Source organism: Gracilinanus agilis, chromosome 4 (genome assembly GCF_016433145.1).
Source record: "Gracilinanus agilis isolate LMUSP501 chromosome 4, AgileGrace, whole genome shotgun sequence".
NCBI lineage: Eukaryota > Metazoa > Chordata > Mammalia > Didelphimorphia > Didelphidae > Gracilinanus > Gracilinanus agilis.
In genome coordinates this window covers 51,563,201-51,585,197 of record NC_058133.1, presented here as the reverse complement: position 1 = coordinate 51,585,197, position 21,997 = coordinate 51,563,201, and positions in this window count along the sequence as shown.

Genomic DNA, 21,997 nt, shown 5'->3' with positions numbered 1-21,997 from the left:
ACAAACCACCTCTGTTTTCACACTCCTTTCATGACCTAGGGTTATATTATCCTGAAAACTGCTAAAGACTAAAAAGGAAGGGAAAAGAAAACTGTAAGTGACCTTTGCTTCAAATTAAGGGGATATGAATTGATTAAATGATATTCTGATTTTTTCCCCTCCAACTAAGTGTTTTTTTTTAAAGAAAGTTAGTATTCTTTCTCAAGTACAGTTTTCCTGGTATTTAGATTTTTTTTTCCCTCTAGGCACCCCAGCCTTTAATAAGATACTTATTCTAACACCTTTACTAACACACTTATCTGGGCCTACTTTCTCCTAGTGGCAGTTATCCAAGGTGTTAGGGTAAGTGCCTAATTAAAGACTGAATGCTTAGAGGAATTCAGAAGCTTTTCCTCAGAGAAGCACAAGCTCAAAAGTGTGTTGTTTCCAGAGCTTTCCTATTCCCAAACGACCATTCATCAAGGAAGCAGCTTCAGGTTACAGGGTTATTTGAGACCTGCAGACAATTTCTAGAGCAAAATCAACCAAATTGGATTGAGGAAACTAAAAAAAAAAAAAAAAAACTAATTGTGAAAGAGAAGACTTGGGGTAAATTCATAAGGAAGACTAGAGTGTACCCCAGAATGATCATTAGAAAGTAAAAACATAGCTCTGCTGCTTGTTTGAACTTGAGAGAGTCACTCTCTGGGGGGCCCCAGTTATCTCATCTGTAAAATAAAATGTTTAGACCAAAGAACTTCAAAGACCTCTTCTGATCCTAGAGCTATCATCTTACGATAAGATCTTATATGAAACAAGATGCTTTTTGTGCCTAAAACTTATATTCCCTTCTACCTTGCTTCAAATGCTAGCTTCTTTCATAATTGATAAATATGAATGTTAGGAAGTTGTAGTCTTTTTTTTTTTTGTAACAATTTATTTTAGCTGAGTTCTCTGGGCTCTGTCCTCCAGAAGGGAAACATACTATTGCTCTTATTGATAAATTTTTCTTCATTTTTTAATATAAAAGTAGGAAGCTCTCAATGAAGCAACATGTTCTATCAATGAAAGTTGTAAGATTCAAATTTAGGGTTTTATGCTAATATATGAGAATTCTAAAGTCACTGATTTAAAAATATAGCTTCAGTCAAAATGACTTTTAGCAGTTTTATTTACAGAGGTGGAGGGTTTTAAATGCAGAGACAGACAGACAGAAACAGAGTCAGAGTAACAGACAAAAATAAGAGAGAGAAAGAGAGAGAGAGAGAGACAGACAGAGAAAGACAGAGAGAGAGAGAGAGAGAGAGAGAGAGAGAGAGAGAGAGAGAGAGAGAGAAGGAGAGGGAGGGAAAGAGAGAGAGAGAAGGAGAGGGAGGGAAAAAGAGAGAGAGAGAAGGAGAGGGAATGGGAGAGGATGATATAATATGATATAATAATATGATAAAATATACAGAGGTGGAAAGAGTGAAAGTAGAAAAATGTAGATACAGAGATAGATTCTAATAAGCCTACCAGCCCTTCTCCTGAAAAGTGAGGTTCAGCCCATCAGGGTCTCCCCAAGCCCGTTCTCCACGTGGATTTCCCAGTAATCCTCAACCAGAGTTCCCCCAACCCAGCCTACTCCTAAGCCAGGAAAAGAATCACAGTTACTCATCCAACTAGCAGGATCCAGGGAAAGAGTCTCCTCCTCTAGTCTATAATTTATAGTCTTAGAGAGTAGCATGAGGGAATTCTCCCAGTTTCACATAGTTTGTAAAGGAGTCATAAATGAACTCTGGTCCTACTGACTCTGATTACATCTCCATCAACCACATGTGATTGTCTTTCAATTTGCCTTAATTTATTTGTTATTTATTAAGGCCTTATCTTTTCTTCTGGACTCCAACCTTTTTTTTTGGTCTTTACTTATTTAACTTTTTATCTCCTTCACCGTGTCTCACACATACTAGGCACTTAATAAAAATAGAATAAAATATGGTTTGAGGGGACAAGCAGAGGATTTCGTTAAATTCCTGGCTTTCCAAAACTTCCCACTTCAATGACCTTAGGAAAATCATTAGATCTATCAAGAATATATTTACTCATCTTTAAAGAGAGGGTGTTGTTGGACAAGACGTCAAAATTCTCTTTCAAGTCTAAACTGACTCCTTGATTTTATAGATACCGAAAATTATTAACAAGGATGCAAAAACACTCTTCTTCATATAATCTTAAGTAAATTACAGACCTATAGTGCTTAGTAACAATTTATCAAACAATCAGCAGATTTTTTTATATACATTAAACACAGGTCAAAGAATTAGGAATGAAAAGATAAAAAAAAAATCCCTGACTTCAGAAAGCTTATATTTTAAGGGGAAAGTACTAGAGAAAGAGATAGGCAATATGCAGACATATATGAGTATAAAATGATATACCAAAGAGTCAAAATTTTAACCTGAAGGAGAGAGGTATCAACAGCTAAAGGGGAAGAAGGCAGGCAAGTCACCTAGAGAAAGTAATATTTGAGTTGTCTTAAAGAAAAATAGACCCCCCACAAAGCAGATTTGGGGAAGAAATACATTCATGGAATGGGATACTACTACTACAAAGACATGAAATTGGAAAATAGATGCAAAAATTGAAATGTGCTCAACTTGAAAATTCATGGCCAAGGAATATTACATTGTATATTTTAATATACCGTTTAAACTATACATTTAGACATTTTCATTTGAATCTTGTATACATACCTCACCATTATGAAGAAGAAACACTTTTTTTAAAAAAAAATACTGTTTGTGTTTTTTGTTCTTAATCTCAGTACCTACCTGCAACTGATTGTATAATATTTAAAGCATAAAATATATCAGAGGATAAATTATAGACAAACTATTTCTTTAATGCAGAAAAATTAAGAAATACCAAGATGACTTAGTAAACTACCTAAAGCTAATTTTTAGAAAATCATGTGAGATTCTAGCATCAAAACTAACTGAAAATAATTAATATCCAAAAACATTTACTGGTAGGTTTTTCACATTTTTCTTTGATTCAAAATATAAAAATACTACTAGAAATTGAGTATCTAGTATTTTAACATTGCTTTGTAAATGTGCAATAAAATGTCTAAATAAGATAAATTTAAAAAGCTATTAAATCTCAGGAAATAAGATTCACATAGCCTTTTAGGAATCTTTTTATGAGAAGGATGCAGATTGAGGATGTATAATCAATTTTTCCAGTGCTCCTACCCCCTTCTAGGAGTGAGAATTGTCTTCTCTTGACTCAAAAACAAACCTGAAAAGACTTAAGAAATCCAAACACATACAGATACTAATTATTTGGGCACTGAATTAATATCATAATTGGAATTGTTTCCATCCCTAGAAGTTTTCAGGCAGAGGCTGGATGACAGCTTGCCATGGTAGAAGAATTTTATGCGACAGCAGGCAGAGGTTTTGCTAGAAGACCTCTGAGGTCCCGGTTAATTCAGAATTCATGATTAAGATAATATAGTTTAATGATCCTACCTGAGCAATTCGGATGCCTAGGTTTTTTCTTGTCCCCTTAGACTCTGAGCTGACACCCCACTAAGAGTAATGGGAAATATATGAGAGCTTCACTCTAACTCACCTGTGGCAAATGGTCATCAAAGGCAGCCACCCCGTGCCATGTAGGAAGGTTTGGCTCTCCTGAGGTCCCAAAGTACCATGGAAATAGTTGTGCACATATGGATTTAGAGAATCTGTGCTTTATTTCCTTACTCTGCTTCTTACTTAATGTCTAAAGTTAGGTAAGTCATAGCACCTCTGAGCTTTTATTGTCTCAATGGAAAAAACGAAGGTGTAGAATTACCTGATCTTTAACCCTAACCTTCCACTATAGTACTATGATATATCTTCACCAAAAGGGAGAGAAGAGAATAAAGGGCATGAGGTCTTGCAGAGCCCTTTATAGGGATTCTTATCCACTTTTGGTATCTACCTATCCCCTAACACTCCTTAACACTTCTATATATATATATGGATGTGCACAAATACAAATGCATTAATTTTAACTATCTATTTATATATAATATATATTTATAAAATATATTTTATCTCATAATGATTTCTTTTGTAGCATTTTATTGAATGCATTTTAAAAAGTCATTATTCTAAGAAGAGGTTCATAAATTTCACCAGATTGCCTAGTAAGTCCAGGGTAAAAAAAATGGTTACGACCCCTTGCTCTAGACAAAGGAGCTTTGCCTGGACAAAAGACAACAGATGCTGTCCCAGATATCACCCCACTTGGGAAAGGTTTCTGGTTAAAAGAGAAAGATGCAAAAGGGACAATAATACAAAGACAAAAGAAAACAATTGTTAATACTTACTTGATGCAACTGAGAACCTCAAAATGAGCCTCACCACTGGCTCATTTTGAGGAAAAAAAAAACTAGTCAAGAAGAGAGCTTCAAAGAACAAGATCCAAAGTCACATCGTTGGAAACACAAGGAAGGATTGTGTCAAGTACTGCACTGTCAACAGAAAGTATCTGACAGATAGCAGAAAACTACTGAAATAAGTATTTACAATCATGTATTAGGAAATATCAAAGGGAAAGGGAATTGAGATTGATAAATCACTAATACTTTTGCTAAATGCTTGAGACAAAGTTGCTAGTTGGAGAGTTTCCCCTTTCATACAAACATATTTTGGATTTTGTACCAAAGAATTGTGGGAAAAATATAAAATTATAGGTTCAGAGTCCCCATGACTAAGTGACCTCTAAACACTTTGCAGCTCCTAATCAATTGTCCTAGTTTCGTCAGCTTCAGCTATAGAGACTGAAGGGTATCTCTCACCCAAGGAAATACACTCTAAGTGTTCCTAATTTGTTTTTAAGAAAATCGTGAAATTTTACAAATCACTTTGGACAGTCAGCAAGCTTTACTGGTGAACACTGAAACATATGATGGGAAACAACTCTTAGAACTTAGGGTGGAGGAAATTCTTCTCATCTGAAAGGTTCCCCCTCTCAAGAGATAGCATTTATTTTCTGACAAGAGTCTAAGGAAAAGGTTCCAGCTACCCTTAACTAAACAAAGAAATAATATAATATAAAATAGATCACTCTGACTACATGAAATTACGAGGATCTTGCATGAATAAAATCAATGAAGATAGAATTAGAAGAGAAACAATTGAATGGGAAAACATTTCTATCAAATATAACCAATACAAATCTGACAGACAAAAGAGCTAGGGAATTGGAAGAATTATAATGAAAGAGTTATAAAAATATATACACCATTTGACCTAGAAATATCACTATTAGTTTATTTGTTTGTTTGTTTTTTCACTAAGGTGATGAGGGAAAAAGGAGAATAACCAATATATTCTAAAATATTTATAACAGCTCTCTTTGTGATGGCAACAAATCGTAAACTGAAGAGATGTCCATCTATTGGGGAACAGCTGGAAAAGTTATATCAATATAATTGTGATATAACGCTACTGTGCTATTAGAAATGATGAGCAAGGTTGATTCTGTAAAAAAGAAAATGTAAAGAGCTACAAAAAGTTATGAATGAAAAGAGCAGAATGGAGGGGGTATTATATAGCACACCAGAAATGTTGTTAGAAGAATAATTTATGTGTGGCCACCTCCAGAGAAATAATTGATAAAATAGAAATAAACAAGACATAATTTTATACATACATACATACATACATCTTTTTTGTCAAATTATGCCTTTCTAATGGGGTGAGGGGAATTACTTTAATATTTTAATGTAAGAAATAAAAATTTAAAATCCAAGGAATTGACACAAAAACAACACTAAAATAAATTTCCTAATTCTATTTTAGGCAACATGAAGAACTTTTAAAATAAGAATTACTAATGTAAGTGGCCAAATGGAAATTTGACCCCAAACTCTAAAAATAAGAAAAAAGCAATCTAAAATTATGAATTTTCCTAATAATACAAAGTGACAAAGATGAATATACATGCAGATATATATATATATATGTACAGATATGTATATATACACACATATATAGGTATATGTGTACATACTTATAACTGTGCAATCTTGAAAAAAAAACCATTTATTAACTAAATGAGATTGCAAGTCACCTAAATTTCTTGGACCTCAGATTCTTCATTTACAGAATGAAGGAGTTGGAAATCTGTATGGTTTATTTGAAATATAGTATTTGAAATTAAAGTCAGTATAGTTTGCCATGGAATAAAAGCTTAGTTCTTTTCATTCTTCAAAACAAGAAGCCTGACATTTTCTCTTGGGAGATCTATTATGGCCTCATAATCTTGTCTAGCTAAGAATCAACAAACCAGTGATGGAAGCCAATTCACTAAGGGTTCCAAATCCTCTTTCACCTATAGATCTTAGAAGTTTCTTGCTCAGCTTCAAGGAAGTCACCAGTGAGTTATACTTAAAATTAATATTTAGGACATTATCAGAAGCAATGAGTCATATTAAAGACCCTGAAATAATTTTTCTTTCATTTACAGAATTTAGGAGTAGACTGGCTTAAATAAAATATGAATAAAAACACTCAATTTAGTTGAAAAATAATGATAATTACTGTAAATAGAGCATTGTAAAGTTTAAAAACACTTTCTATATGTATGTTACATATACAAAGGAACACATCTTTAATCTTTCCTTCTTTTATTTTTGTACTATATCCACTTCCTAGCATATTATCTTAGAGGAAAGGCCAGGCTTGCTTCCTTGAAGCCTCAGGTCTGCCATTGGAAAAAGGGAAAGGAAGATTCAAGGAATGCACTAATATTGTCTACCAAAAGCTAATAAAATATATATGTATTCTTTAAATAGGGAAATAAATGTGGATGGATAGATGTGTGTATGAGAAAGAGGAAGAGACACAGAGGGAGACAGAGAGAGAAAGAGACAGATGGAGAGAGACAGAGAATAAAGCCATCTGGGGATAGATTACACTTTTATAAGATATATCAGTGTAGAGGAGAAGGGAAGAAAAAAAATTATTTAGCCATATTTCCCTCATTGCCCATTGTTAAAATTGTACTATTTCTTACAATATAACATCAGGCTAATGTGAATCTTAAAACAAGCCTATATACTAGTTATTTCATTTTTTTAATCTCCATTTTGCAGATGAGAAAGCTGAAGCCTAAAAGAATGAATTGACAATAAACAACTAGCTAGCCAGTAATAATAAAAATGTCTTACATTTGCATGATGAATTAAGGTGTGCAAGTAGTTTTCATTTGTTAACTTGTTAGAATTTTACTACACCCCTATGAGGTAGACTTTATTATTACCCCCACTTTAAAGATGAAGAAAGTAAAGCTTAGAGAAATTTATTGACTTGCCCACCATTTACAGCCAGTAAGTATTAGACTAATGAAGGCCAAGTCCAACACCCTATCCACAATACCATGCTGCCTATGTTTATTTATTTTTTAACCCTTATTGTCCATCTTACTGTTGATACTAAGTATCAGTTCTAAGGCAGAAGAGTAGAAAGGACTAGGCAACCGGAGTTAATTGACTTGGGTCAGTTGGGTCAGGGTCACACAGGAAGTGTCTAAGGCCATATTTGAACCCAGGATATTCCATCTCCAGGCTTGACTCTCTATCCACTGAGCCACCTAACTGCCCCATCATATTGCCTTAAAAATTAAGGAAAAAAAAAGCAGAAATTTTGAGTGCATCCCACACACGGTAAAAATGGATTTTGAGAAAAGTAAATATTTGAACAAAGATCCACTTCCACCTTCAGAAACATATATCCTCGTTATCATATATGAATTAAGACAGTTGGAAACAGTACGAGATGTGGTACATCAGTATCACATGGGTAGGCTTCAGTCAAATGATCTCTTTTCCTAAAGAAACCCAGCACTTAGATGGCAAGCTCATTGAAAATAACATGGAAAAAGTTCAGAGAAAACGACTAGGTGTTTTCTCACTTACATTTCTTTAAAGTCTCAGAAATCCCTGAAATAAGTGTTTATTAAGCTGCTTAGATCTTTAGGATATGGGCATTCTAGGCAGAAACTTATTATAAGCAACATTTTATCATTGGATTAAGTGTTTCTTGCACTGAACACATCTAAACTGATACGAATTCTTGAATGAATGAATCTCTTGGAAGAGGAAGATAGGAAATAGTGTCAAAAGTTACTGGGGATTCTCCTATTTAGTGCCACTTTTTGTATCACCATAAGTGATCTGACGATTGGGAAGAGCAGAACAAAATTTGTTGCCATTGAATTCAAACCCAAAGAAGGTGAGGAGATAACAAGAGATCATCTTTGGATCCAAATGAGTTCCAGACTTTTGCCCTTAAGAAGAAAAATTCAGATTACCAAAAGCATTTGTGATTTACTGGACCTCTTAAGGATAGAAGAGAGAGAGAGAGAGAGAGAGAGAGAGAGAGAGAGAGAGAGAGAGAGAGAGAGAGAGAGAGAGAGATGGAGAATCAAAATTGGACCAAACTACAAAATTTGAAAGAATTCTGTAAGCTAAAGAATGGGAAGCTTACTGTCCATTCCTGACAATATCCAACAAGTAAAAGTATTGTTTGAGAGCATTTAGAAAGGGAAACTGATCACTAGGTGACAGCATGGTGTGGCATTTAAAATTATCGTAAGCCCTAGAAGACTACTTCTCCCAGGGCTCCCTACTACAACTTCCCCCAACACCCCCCACTTCCTTTGTGGGAGGTGTTAGAGAAAGTATAATAGAGAAAGTTTGGGGCCTTTTCCCTCTCTGCTCTCTCAGAGCCTGGTGTCTGGTTGATGCTATCTACCCTGAACACTCTCAGTGCATTTTTCCCTTTCTGTCTACCTCCCAGTTTTTCCTAGACTTTCCCTTTTCTAATTTAAATAAAACCTAGCTATTCTAAACACTAAAGTTGCTCTCTGATCTTTTATTCAAGTCCCAAAGGGCTCTGATCAATTTTCCCCTGCCAGGACTGGGGATGCTACCTTCCTTTCCCTTCTTCTACCTTCCTTTCTCCTTTGTCCCATCCATTTTTCCTTCTACCTTCCTTTCTTCACCCCCTAACAATGGGATTACTTTAAGAATACCTCACTAGACTAATTTCCTTTCACTTTTGGAGGAAATTACTAGAATGATAGATAAGAGTAGATCTGAATACTTTTAGAAAAGTATGTGGTAAACTATTTCACAAAGTGCTATAGACAAAGTAAAGAGATGAGATGATTAGATTAACCATTAAAGTATTTTCCTACTCTTGGAAGCATTGGTTAAGTTACTTAATTTCTGTCACTTTACCTAGAATTGCAAAGCCCAAAATTTATTATCAGCATTTTCTGAGAAGGTGGTACTTGCTATATTGTCTTGAATGATGTTTTGTAAATGCATTTTCCCAAATGGAAAATGGAAAATAAGGAGAATGAAAGGCAGAATGATGTAGGAGATAATATTTCCCACATGTTCAACTGGGCAAATTCTTGCTGAAAGACAGAGTTGGTCACTGAATTTGGTCTGATCTTTTTTCTTATACATTTTTTGGGACACTGAAGCCACTGACTACATTGGACCAACCAGGCAACAAATAGAGAACAGATCTAGAGATAATAAGAAAAGAATCATTTAAATATAATTTAAGGCCTTTACTGGCTGTGTGACCTAAGGTAACTTCTCTTTTCTTCACCATCTCTTCAGTTGTAAAATAAAGCTAATCAGAATCAAAAGAGATGAGAATTATAAAATGCTCAGTATGGAAACTGGCACAAAATGTTTTATAAATATTAGCCATGATGATAATGATGAAGATTATGCAACAAATCTCTTTTTGACAGTGACTTCTTTACACTTAGAAGGATTGTGGAAAAGTGGATAGAGAATTGGCTTTCAAATCAGGAAGAGATATGTTCAAGGTCTACCTCTGATATGCACTGGGTATGTGACTTTAGGTGAGTGACAACCTCTCAGTATCCCAAACAACTCTATAAAACTAAAAAGGTAGATGAATCTCCACATTTACAGTAGGACTTTCCACACTAGCACCTCCCTCTGCCCATGAAATCACATTTTTCCTCCTATCCAGATGTGTTGTAGCAAGGTATGTTGACTGATGAGGTTTCTGGTGGGTAGCCTTACTTACTAACTACATTGTCTCTTGGCTACAATCCCCCATTTGGAATTGAGGGCAATTACTCTTTTTAAACTACTCTCTTTCCCTTCATCAATACCTCTAGTCCACCTCTGACTCAACCCTGGACTGAATTTTTTTAACTGTCTTGTAGAATTTAAATATATCAGGGCATAGAGGATGGGAAACAGTAGGGTTAGTGATTTGGGTGAATAGTAAAATTTCTTGAGGCTCATTGTTTCTTAGGGAAACACTCTCCTACAAACAGAATTTCCTTCTACCTCTTAAGGTGTTTTCTCTTGGTTTAGGAATTGCCTAGATTTAACAATTCAGATGCACATGGAATAATCACATAGTTTGATTATAAATAATTCATTGAGATTCCTTTTCATTTGGATCCTGCCCCTTGCTAGGAAGAAGCCAGGGACTTTGGACCAAGATTAAAAATGCTGACTTTTTGTTTTTTAAATCTCTATGCATCAACCAACCATGTACAATGTTCATAAATAAGATGACTATGAATGAAAACAATTAGGATTAATCCATAAAAAAATCTACAGGGAGCTGACCTTAAATTACTAATAACTTAGAAGTTATAAATAGATTTAAGAACAGAGAAACTTTGGGATTAAGTCAGAAATAGAGTAGTTAAAGCATGTCCCCAGGATTGTTGATTACTTAAAGAGAAACTCATCATTCAGCTCCAGTCAACTTCATCCATGCCTCTCATCAGATTCCCAGGAGATGGAGATAGCAGTGGAGCCCCTCCAAAGGCAACTACTCAGTCTCTTCTTAGGGCCCTGTTCTAACTTCCATTCCCTCTCCTCCCTCAATTCAAGCCATTAACTGAACAGCTCTGGGCCTTTGTTGATCCATGAAGGTAATCTAAGATCACATGTGGCAATGTGCTTTGAACAAAGGAGGCACAGTCTTCATCTTCATTGCCTACATGTAGGTGTCAAGGTGGATAGAATATGGAGCAGCAAAGAAAGCCCTAAATTCAAATCTGATCTCAGACCAGTGACTAGATCAGTGATTCCCAAAGTGGGTGCCACCGCCCCCTGGTGGGTGCTGCAGTGATCCAGGATGTCGGTGATGGCCACAGGTGCATTTATCTTTCTGATTAATTATTATTAAATTTTTTTAATTAATATTTTTTCTGGAAAGGGGGTGGTAGGCCAAGAAAGTTTGGGAACCACTGGACTAGATGTATGGCCCAGGGCAAGTCACTTAACATCTGTTTTCCCCAGATCCTTCAACTATAAAATGAGGATAATAATAACACCTATGTCCTTGATTGTTGTGACTATCAAATGAGATACTTGAGTGTTTAACACATCACCTGACATACAGTAGGTACTTCATAAATGTTTCTTCCCTCTTCCTCCCAAATTCAGTCAAAGCAATGTGATAGATGATTCATCCTCTATATAGCTTGTTCATACAAAATTGTTTACATGATTCTTTCTTATTAGATTATAAGTTCATTGACAGCAAGAATTGTCTTTTACTTTTTCTTAGTTTCCCAAGCAGATAACACAATATCTAGCACATTGTGGGTGCTTAATGCATGTTTCATAACAGATTGACTGTTAACAATGTAGGAGTCATTTTAAGCTTAGAACTCTGTCCAGTCTCCATACTTCTAATGAAAAGTCCAATCACTGGACTGTATTTCCAAGAAATTCATGGAATGAGTCCCTGAAGATAAGAGCTTAATTAATACCTATCTCTCTCTGATGCCTTATGTCTATAGATATGTGTCCAGAAGTCTGCTTCGCATTTCCCACATTTGGAAATCATGAGGCACAGTAGATAAATGGTTGGCCCTGGAGTGAAGGGGTTATTTTCTTCTTTTTGAATATTTTAGCTATGTGGTCATGGACAAATAATATAACTTCTTAGTGTAACCAGATTTTATAACCCAGTGAAAAATTTATTGGTTTGGAGCTAGAGCTCCTGGGATTAAATACTGACTCTCCCACTTACTAGATGCATGATCTTGGAAGAGTCTCTAAACCATTCTATTTTCCTTTGGTTTCCTACTCTCTAAAATGGTAGTTGGAATAGATAACCTCAGATGTCCTTTTGAACATTAAATATGTAATGCCATAAACCTAATTTGCTAATTTGCATCTCTGAACAATTTTCCATGACAAAAATGAATTCTGCCAATAGTCAACTATTCAGATAGTCAATAGTTACAGACCAAAGTGTGTGAGTAGCAGGGAAGAGGAGATTCTATGACAGTTGTTAGCATCAATTCTCCTTTATCTTTTTTCTTTTTTTTTCTTTTGGGGTTAATAAGGGATTTCTTGTCATTTAATAGATATAAGAAGGATCATATTTTCTCCTTAATAACAACATGTTTGATAATTGAAGATATATAAAAATTTGAAAGTAACTCAAATTATATTCTTCCCAATGTTACTTTAAAAATATATATAATTTTAAAAACTTGAAAATTAAAAACTAAAAATCTTAAGAATCATTCCAAAGTGATTAATTGTGAAAATGCTTAAGGAAATATAATTGTTATAAGTCCCTGAGATTTATAAACTCCTTCTATGAGTATAAATGTCTCCCATTTGAACTGGCTACTCTGTAAATTACAGCCTAAGATAGTTCGCCTGATACACAACTTGCATAGGGTCACATAGCTGCAACATGTTAGAGGAGCATCTTGAGCCCAAGGCTTCCAGGATCCAGAGTCAGCCCACTTGAAAATCCTGGACATTTATTTATACACTAATATAATCAAAGGTCAAATGCTACATTATATTTAAAGAAAGGGTGACATATTCTTCAGTATCTAGTTTTAAGAATTTTTTTTCTTCCAAGAGGTAATTTTATGTTCTCACACTCACATGGAAAACTGTTTTTCACAGGTACAGTAATTCCTTTTCATGGTGGAACATGTTTATTTTTGGAAGAGGAGACAATGGCAAACAAACTAATAAAACCTAACCAGTTGAGAAATGAAGAATGTCTTTGCTCTTCCATCAGTTTCCAAAGAGATAATATTTTTTCTTGTCTAGCTGCCAGGGAACTTTGATTTTATTCAGCCTTCTCAGCCATGAGACAAAGTGCAATGTTCCTTTTTCATTGATTTGAAATAACCAAACTCAACATCATCTTTTGAACATTAAAGATGAGACGAACCAAGAAAGTAATCTTCCTGGATCCATCGTGACCTTGGTGACTGAACATCACTTCTGTTAACAGAACTGTTCCCTCTTTGCTCATTAGCTTTAAAAATGTGGCCCAACAGGACCAGCCCAGGTCATCATCTGAGTGTATCTCCAGACATATTGGAGTAATTAGGAAAGGACAATCTTCCTAATTTTGGCACTATACCTTTATTATTTAGAGGAATGCAGAATGCTCTGTTTATTGGGGCAAAAGAAAAGAAAAGAAATAGTTAGCTGTGTCTTGGGATAATTAGTTTCTCTACTCGAAAGGTCATAACCTCTGTTTGCAGACATCAAAAGAACATTTTTAAGCTCCTCAATTAGTATGAATATTTCAAAAAGTATGGCTGTTTTAGAAAGCTATGGTGGGAAAACTACAGTTATTGAGAAGTGGATCTCCACAGCTAACTCTTAGATTATAAAATCAAAAGCACATTAAAACAACTCTTTCTAGTGTTTATTACTAAGTTGGTTGGTTCTGATGAAGGGATGAAGACACAGAACATCTTTTTCTATAGGCAACAGTCAGTATTTCTTGTCACTAGAGGGCAGCCAGCATCTGTTACAGACCCAAAGAGGATGCAAAGATAACCAGGTCTGGTTGCAGATATAGGTGGAGGGCATTATCTAATATCAATGGCTTGGCCTCAGTTGATCTTATTTTAAAGACAGGAAATGACCATCGCCTTCAGAACCAAGAGGATCTTCAATTTAAGTAAAAGTCTGAAGAGTATTTGTGTAAAAACAAAACAAAACAAAAACATACATTATGATTCTCATAGAAAAAGTTGATGGTTTGGTAGCAAGAGATCTATATTTGCATAGGATTTCTAACATTTAAGTCTTCTTAAGAAACCTATGTTCTAGGTAAACCAGTGCAAAAATGTAAGGAATGGTTATGTGGAAAATATTCAAGAAAGAGTTATTTCCTCAGGATTTTAGACTATTTCAACATAAATGTTTGATTAATTAATTTTAACAAATACGTCTTAGACACTGTGCTAGATCTTGGTAACATAGACTCAAGAGCAAACTACTTTCTCTCTTAAAAGAATTTACATTTCTTGCAATGTTAGCTTACTGAACAGGAATATCTTCTGTACCAGAGGTAGGGTGGCATAGTGAATAGAATGATGACCTTGAAATTAAAGGACAGAAGGATAGAAATATTATTCCCTCAAAAGATATTTCCCAACTGTCTTATGATAGGAAAATCACATAGTTTAGTTTCTCAGAACCTCCTTAGTCTCATTTGTGGATTGGATACAACAATGCCTGGATCATCTACCTCACAGGCTTGTTTTAAGACCAATGTTTTGCAAATATCTCTACAGTTTTAGATAAATTCAAGTTGTTGAATTGGACAAAGCCTTTAGCTTGAAATCAAGAAGGCATCTGTCTTATGAAAAAAAAATATAGTGCCCATACCTTAGCCAGGAAGAACAAAAAGCAGAGAAAGAAAATTATAGGCTTAATTCATTAATGAATATAGATCCCCAAATCCTAAATTAGATATAATCCAAGATATTACAACAATATATCACAAAGTTTACACATTATGACCAAAGGTATTCAAGGATGGTTTAATATATTAGAAAACTAATAACATAATTTATTACATCAACAGAAAAGTATATCACTGGGATGGGATGCTATTATGCTGTAAGAAGTTATGAACAACTGGCTGTGTGACCCTGGGCAAGTCACTTAACCCCCATTGCCTAGCCCTGTAACAAATAAAAAAAATAATATAGAAGGATATATATAAAAGATATTAGGGTTTAAAAAAAATTTAAAAAAAAAGAAGTTATAAACAGGTAAATTTTGGAAAACCACATGGAAAGACCTACAGAAAATTAAGAAGAATGAAATGAGCAGAACCAAAAGAACATTATATATATATATATATGTATATATATATATATATAATTTCAAGAATGATTTGTGTATGTCCACCTCTAGAGAAAGAACCAATAAATAGACATATGCCATCTAGTTTTAGAAAGTTTCTACATAATAATACACACACACACACACACACACACACACACACACACACACATACAAAGGTATATATATATACCTTTTTATCTAATGGCACCTTCTCTAAAGGAAGAAATAGATGGAGAGAGTTAAATGGGTATTCTAACATAACAAACAAATAAATACATTTAAATCTAAAAAAAGAAAAGCCTCAGTTTGTAATCAGCTTTAAGCACTTACTAACTGCATGGTCCTGACCAATTTATCTCTGGCAGCCTTAGTTACCTTATTTGCAAAATAGGAGTAATTGAACTATCTTCCATGGTTATGAGGATAAAATAAGATAAAATTTTTCAACCACTTTGCAAATTTTCAGGACTATATAAATGGTAGTTATTATTGTTTTTGTAATAATCTAGCCTTTCTTTGAGTCCTCCCATGAATGCTTGCATGAAAGAAAATTAAAATGATAAAGAAAATATATAGCTTTGAATCTCAGAGAAAAACAACAAAAAATAAGTCTTTAGATGATTGTACTATATAGAAGAGATATTAGATATATCTTGATTGGCTTGAGAGAACAAAATTAAGAAATGGTAGTAAGTTTTTTTAGATAATTTCCTGTAGAATGATGTCAAGCTTTTTCTTTTGTCATGATTTTCTGGTAGTCTAATAATTCTTAAATTGTCTCTTCTTGATATATTTTCCTGGTCTGTAGTTTTATCAAAGAATTGTTTCATATTTTCCTCAATTTTTTCATTCTTTGATTTTGTTTTATGGACTCTTGCTGCCTTGTAAAGTCATTTGCTTCTAGTTGTTGGATTCTTTTTTAAAGACTGAATTTCATCCTGGCTATTTGGTCATCCTTCTTCTGATCTGTTTTCCTTTGTAGGCCATCTTTTACTTTCTTTGCCTCATTTTCAAGTTGGTCAATTCTGACTTTCAAGACACTATTTTCTTGTTTTAGTTCATGCACCTTTGTTTCCAAATGACTTATGTCACTTTTTAAGTTCTTTTCCCAATTTCCTTCAACCTCTCTTAATTGTTTTTTTTTTAATTTTTTAAACCCTTAACTTCTGTGTATTGACTTGTAGGTGGAAGAGTGGTAAGGGTAGGCAATGGGGGTCAAGTGACTTGCCCAGGGTCACACAGCTGGGAAGTGTCTGAGGCTGGATTTGAACCTAGGAACTCCCCTTTCTAGGCCTGGCTCTCAATCCACTGAGCTACCCAGCTGCCCCCCCTCTTAATTGTTTTTTGCATTGTGTTTTGAGTTCTTCCAAAGCCTAAGTCCAATTTTCTGGAATTTCTGTGTTTTTGTTTGGTGTTCATGATCCTTCTCTGTTCCATTTCCTCTTTGTTCATTACCTGGATAGAAGCTGCCAATTGTAATTTGTTTTTGTTTCCTTTACTCATATTTTTCCTTTCTTTCCCCCCTGTCATTGGCTTTAATCTTGCTCCTCTGGTTATTTGCTGGATCTTGAAAATCGTTTTTGTTCAGGCGTTTCAGTTATTTTCAACTTTTTGTGACCACATTTGGTATTTTCTTGGCAAACATCCTGGAGTTGTTTGTCATTTTCATCTCCAGTTCATTTTACACATGAGGAAACTGAGGTAAATAGGGTTGAGTAAATTGCTCAAAGCCACACAGCCTGAAAGTGTCTGAGACCACAATTCAACTCATCTTCCTGACTCCAGGCTCAGTGCTCTATCCTATGAACCACCTTGTTGCCTTCCTCATCTATAAAATGGAAATCATAGTACCCATGACATAAGATTGTTATAAAAATCAAATGAGATAAAACATGTAAAGTGCTTAAAAACTTTAAAGTAATATATAAATCAAGGCTTAATGACACCTTTTCTAACTTGAAAAACTATTTAGTGGCATCCTTTACTCTTCTTGTTCTTTATAATTTCCTACTGGTAAGGCATGAAGTCTGTCTAAACCCACAAGGCAGAACTTTACAACTTTCCAAAGGCAATCTAACCTTATTTTTCTACTTCCAGTTAAATTTTATACCCAATTCATATTACAATTTCTTTCTTTATCCATCTTCCTTCCTTCTTTTCTTTTTCCTTCTTTCCTTCTTTCTTCTTGACATTTTTAGCTTTAAATTTGTCTTTGTCAGTATATAAATCAATAATAATCTTTATTTATATACACTTTTCCCTGACCACATATACCTATATCACAATCATCTGCATCTCTATAATATATACTGTTTTTATATTTATGTATATAACTTTTTGTATTTCTGTATATCTACCTATTTATGTATCTTAATGGAAAGGTTCATAGGCTATCATTCAATGATATATTGTAATCTGCAGATATATTATACTTTGTTACTGTGAAATGATTAGTCTCATTAATTAAAAGGCCATGTTCGTGAGACCATAAATAACATGATTTGGTTTTGTTTCTATCACAGAAGGGAACTTCTTGCCTCACTGAACCATGTTATATGGCATTTTTAACAATGGACTGAATGTGAGAACAATCCTGGATATGTATAAATGCTCGCTGCTCCCAGAAAAACAACTCAAAGCTCATGACTGGCTTTCCAGTAGGATCTTCTTTGTATATACAAAACATTCTATGTACTCACTTTTTTTCCCTGTTTTTTGTCTAACACTACAAAGGTAAGGCTCATGAAAAAGCTTATTTCCTTGTTTCCATTCTCCAAATAGAAATTGCTACAGTGCATTCATGATGCAGGCCCATTCATTTAAGAGACAACAAAAATACTGCCTTAGTAGTGACCTATCCATATAGTTTTATAGCTTTTCACTGCTGACAATTTTGCAGTTTATAGCCATTTTGCAAGGTGTATAAGAGGCATAAATGATAGGTATAAAAAGTTGTGAAATGTTCTTTACTTTGCCAAGCCACCAACTTGTTCCAAGTATTTTTTCTAACCTACATACAAATACTATAACTGAAATTTTCTTAGACATTGACAGTTTAAAATGAAGAGTTAACATCATACAGGTAATTTAAATGATTAAAAGATCATGGAAAAAGCAGAAACGTACTAATCAAGAGAACCAAGAGTCTAAGAACCAAGGTGGTTCTATGTGATGCTAGGCAAGGAATTTAACCTCTCTAAAACTCAGTTTCTTCACCTTACAAGGAAGAGTTTTGTTTAGAAGTTTCTAAGGTATATTATTGTAAAATTAGAAGTCTTATGATTCCATCAATTGTAATTAATAAAGAGTGATTTATTTACTCTGGGAAGGAAAAAGGGAGGAAGGAAGGCAAAGAGAAAAGAAAAGAAGGAAAGGAAGAAGGAAAGAAACAATAATAGCCCATTATATGCTAGTCGTTTTGCTAAGTGATTTACAAATATTTTTTGATCTTCACAAAATTCTGGGAGATAGGTGCTATTGTTGTCCCTATTCTGTAGTTGAGGAAACTGAGGTAGACAGAGGTGAAGTAATTTTTTCCAGATTCATATAGCTATTAAGTGTCTGAAGTCAGATTTGCTCTGAGTTTTTAATGATTCCAGTCCTACTCTTCTATCTACTGGACCTAGTATATAATATAGTAGCTCATGTTTACATAACATTTTATAATTTTAAATGATCTTTCATGACAAAATGTAACAAAAAGCTTAAGAGTTAATTTGTGTAAGTCAGGTATTAGAAAAGTTAAACTTGTGTTTGAAGAAGGAACAGCAGCTAGATGGAACAATGGATAGATTTCTGAACCTATTTTCAGAAAGACCTGAATTCAAATTCTGCCTCAAAAACTTACTAGTTGCATGTCCCTGACCAAGTTACCTATGAGTTTCCTCATCTGAAAAACAGGAGGAATAACACCTATCTCCAAGGCTCTTATGAAGATCAAATGAAATAACATTTGCAATTGCTTTGTAGAACATAAAGGGTTCTATAAATACTAGTGATTATTAAAATTTTAAGATAGCTATTTAGGATTAATATCTGGACTTCCTAACAAATTAAGCCCTCCATAAACATAATGTGCTATTTCAAGAGTTAGTGAATTCTTCATTAATGGAAATCCCTAAATAGAGGCTGAATTCTCTCCTGTTAAGTATATAATAATGAGAATTCCTTTTCAAGTTTTTGGTGTTGTTGTAGAATTTGTAGCAGCTAACTGACCTAATGTATAGAGGCTCAAACCTTGATCTGGGACAACTTGAGTTCTCATCCTACTAGATAGTGACACTTAACTTCATTCATCTGGGCAAGTGCTTAGCCTCTCTCTCAGAATCATTTCCCTTATTTGCAAAATAAAGATTTCAAGGCCTGGGCCTTGAGACTCAAACATAATAGGTAAGAGATATAAATGCAATAGATAATATATAGTTTTTGGCAATCCTTAAGGCTCTATGTACATATTAGCTCTTATGGCTCTTAATGTGTCTTTTAACTCAATAATTCCGTGATTCTGATTATTCCCATTATAGTGAAAAGAGAACTGAAACTCAAGTTTATTATGTGACTGTTCTATAGTCACCTAAGTAATCAAGGTCAATACTCTGATGGTCTTGTACTCTTGAACCTACATCTCCTCATTCTTCATTCAGAGTCCTCCCTGACACACTTTAGAGGAGCCCATATTTTCTTGAAGTTGACTTAAAATGACTATAATAAATATTGAGACATGAGTTGGGGATGCCTTTTATTCAAAATGTTAATGCAATACATCCACATATATGCATATAAATATATAGATATATATTTATACACAGATATCATAGATATAATTACACTATATATATGTATATGTATATATTTGTTGTTGTGGTAGTGGTGGTTCTTTTTCAAATGTTTTTCTGTCATGTCCAACTGTCTATGATTCCACTTGGGATTTTCTTGGTAAAGATATTAGAGTGGTTTGGCGTTTCTTTCACCAGCTCATTTTACAGATGAGAAACTGAGGCAAGAAAAGTTAAATGATTTATTCAAAGTTCAGCTAATAAGTGTTTGATGTCAGATTTGAATTCATGAAGATGAGTCTTCGATTCCAAGCCCAGTGCTCTATCCACTGTGCCACCTAGCTACATACACACACAAGTTTGCTTATCTACACATGAGAATGCACATATATACACATATGTGTATGTTTATGTAAGCATATAATCTCTGTGTGTTTATAGCTTACTAGAACCAGGAAGGATAANCACAGATATCATAGATATAATTACACTATATATATGTATATGTATATATTTGTTGTTGTGGTAGTGGTGGTTCTTTTTCAAATGTTTTTCTGTCATGTCCAACTGTCTATGATTCCACTTGGGATTTTCTTGGTAAAGATATTAGAGTGGTTTGGCGTTTCTTTCACCAGCTCATTTTACAGATGAGAAACTGAGGCAAGAAAAGTTAAATGATTTATTCAAAGTTCAGCTAATAAGTGTTTGATGTCAGATTTGAATTCATGAAGATGAGTCTTCGATTCCAAGCCCAGTGCTCTATCCACTGTGCCACCTAGCTACATACACACACAAGTTTGCTTATCTACACATGAGAATGCACATATATACACATATGTGTATGTTTATGTAAGCATATAATCTCTGTGTGTTTATAGCTTACTAGAACCAGAAAGGATAACTTGATTCTTTGACTTGTCCACATAATAGCTCTCTCCTCCTTCCCCTTTTCATATCTGATGCACTCTGGGCATTATTGTCTTTGTAAAAGAATCATATCCATCCCATACTGTTCACACAGGTGAACAAATCATTTAACCTTTGAGTTTATCAATAATAAAACCCATGACATTTCATTTATTTTTCCTTTGTGTGGGTTAGTTACAAAAACTCTGTTCGAAGTAAACAAACGTATCTCTATGTCCAGATGCTTAGTGACATTTCTTCCCTAAGATCCTGGGCTAGAAACATATTTTGTAGAGAGAAGATGCACCCAGCAATTTATAGCATCAGTCCAGGCCCTTTCTAGAACAATCTTTAATACCTGTTGTTGAGCCCCAGGGAGTCCTAGAAACAAAGGAAAAACTTGGTACTTTAGCCACTATGGTCAGCAGAAATGATTTTTTTTTGTTGTGATTTTTAAAAAAATTTTTTGTGATTTTTGTTGTGCTTTTTAAAAAAAATATCCATAGAAGAGAGAGAAGGTAACAAGCAAGTCCCTGTGTTATGTTTTAGATTTTAGAATACTTTGTTCTTAAATTTCTAGGAAGGGGTGGGAGAGAAAACCAGTATTTAGTTTTTATTTTGTCCCTTGATTATGTTCTTATAAACCCTCATATATTAGATTCAATCTAACGAAAAGTAGATCATGAAATCATGATGTGTCCTCCTAAGGTCATTTTCTGCCTCCATCCCCAAGGTTCACTGTTTACCATGGCCATAGGTCATACGTGACAATTCAGGTGGCTGACAACTCACCATGGTGTTCCATCTGTTGGATAAGCCATTGGTCCTTTAGTGACTTTTCATATTTTCTCCTCTTACAGGCTGATTCTCTCAAGTACCTTGCTAGTAACTCCCAGATAATGCCCAAATACGAAAACAAATGTTATTATTTACTAACTTCTGCCTCTCCCTCCATCCCACCCCCCATTTCCATCATGTTGTGTAAATTGGTTGATTCATGTATTCATCAAGGAGTGTAATCAAATGTAAAGGTCTTGCTGGCTTCTGTCTCGGGGAAAAAAGCAAACCTACATGCTCTGGAGTCTCCTGGGGCTGTTGTTAAATCCTGAGTTGACCTTGGCACATTGAGATACAGAATCTATGACCCTCAAGT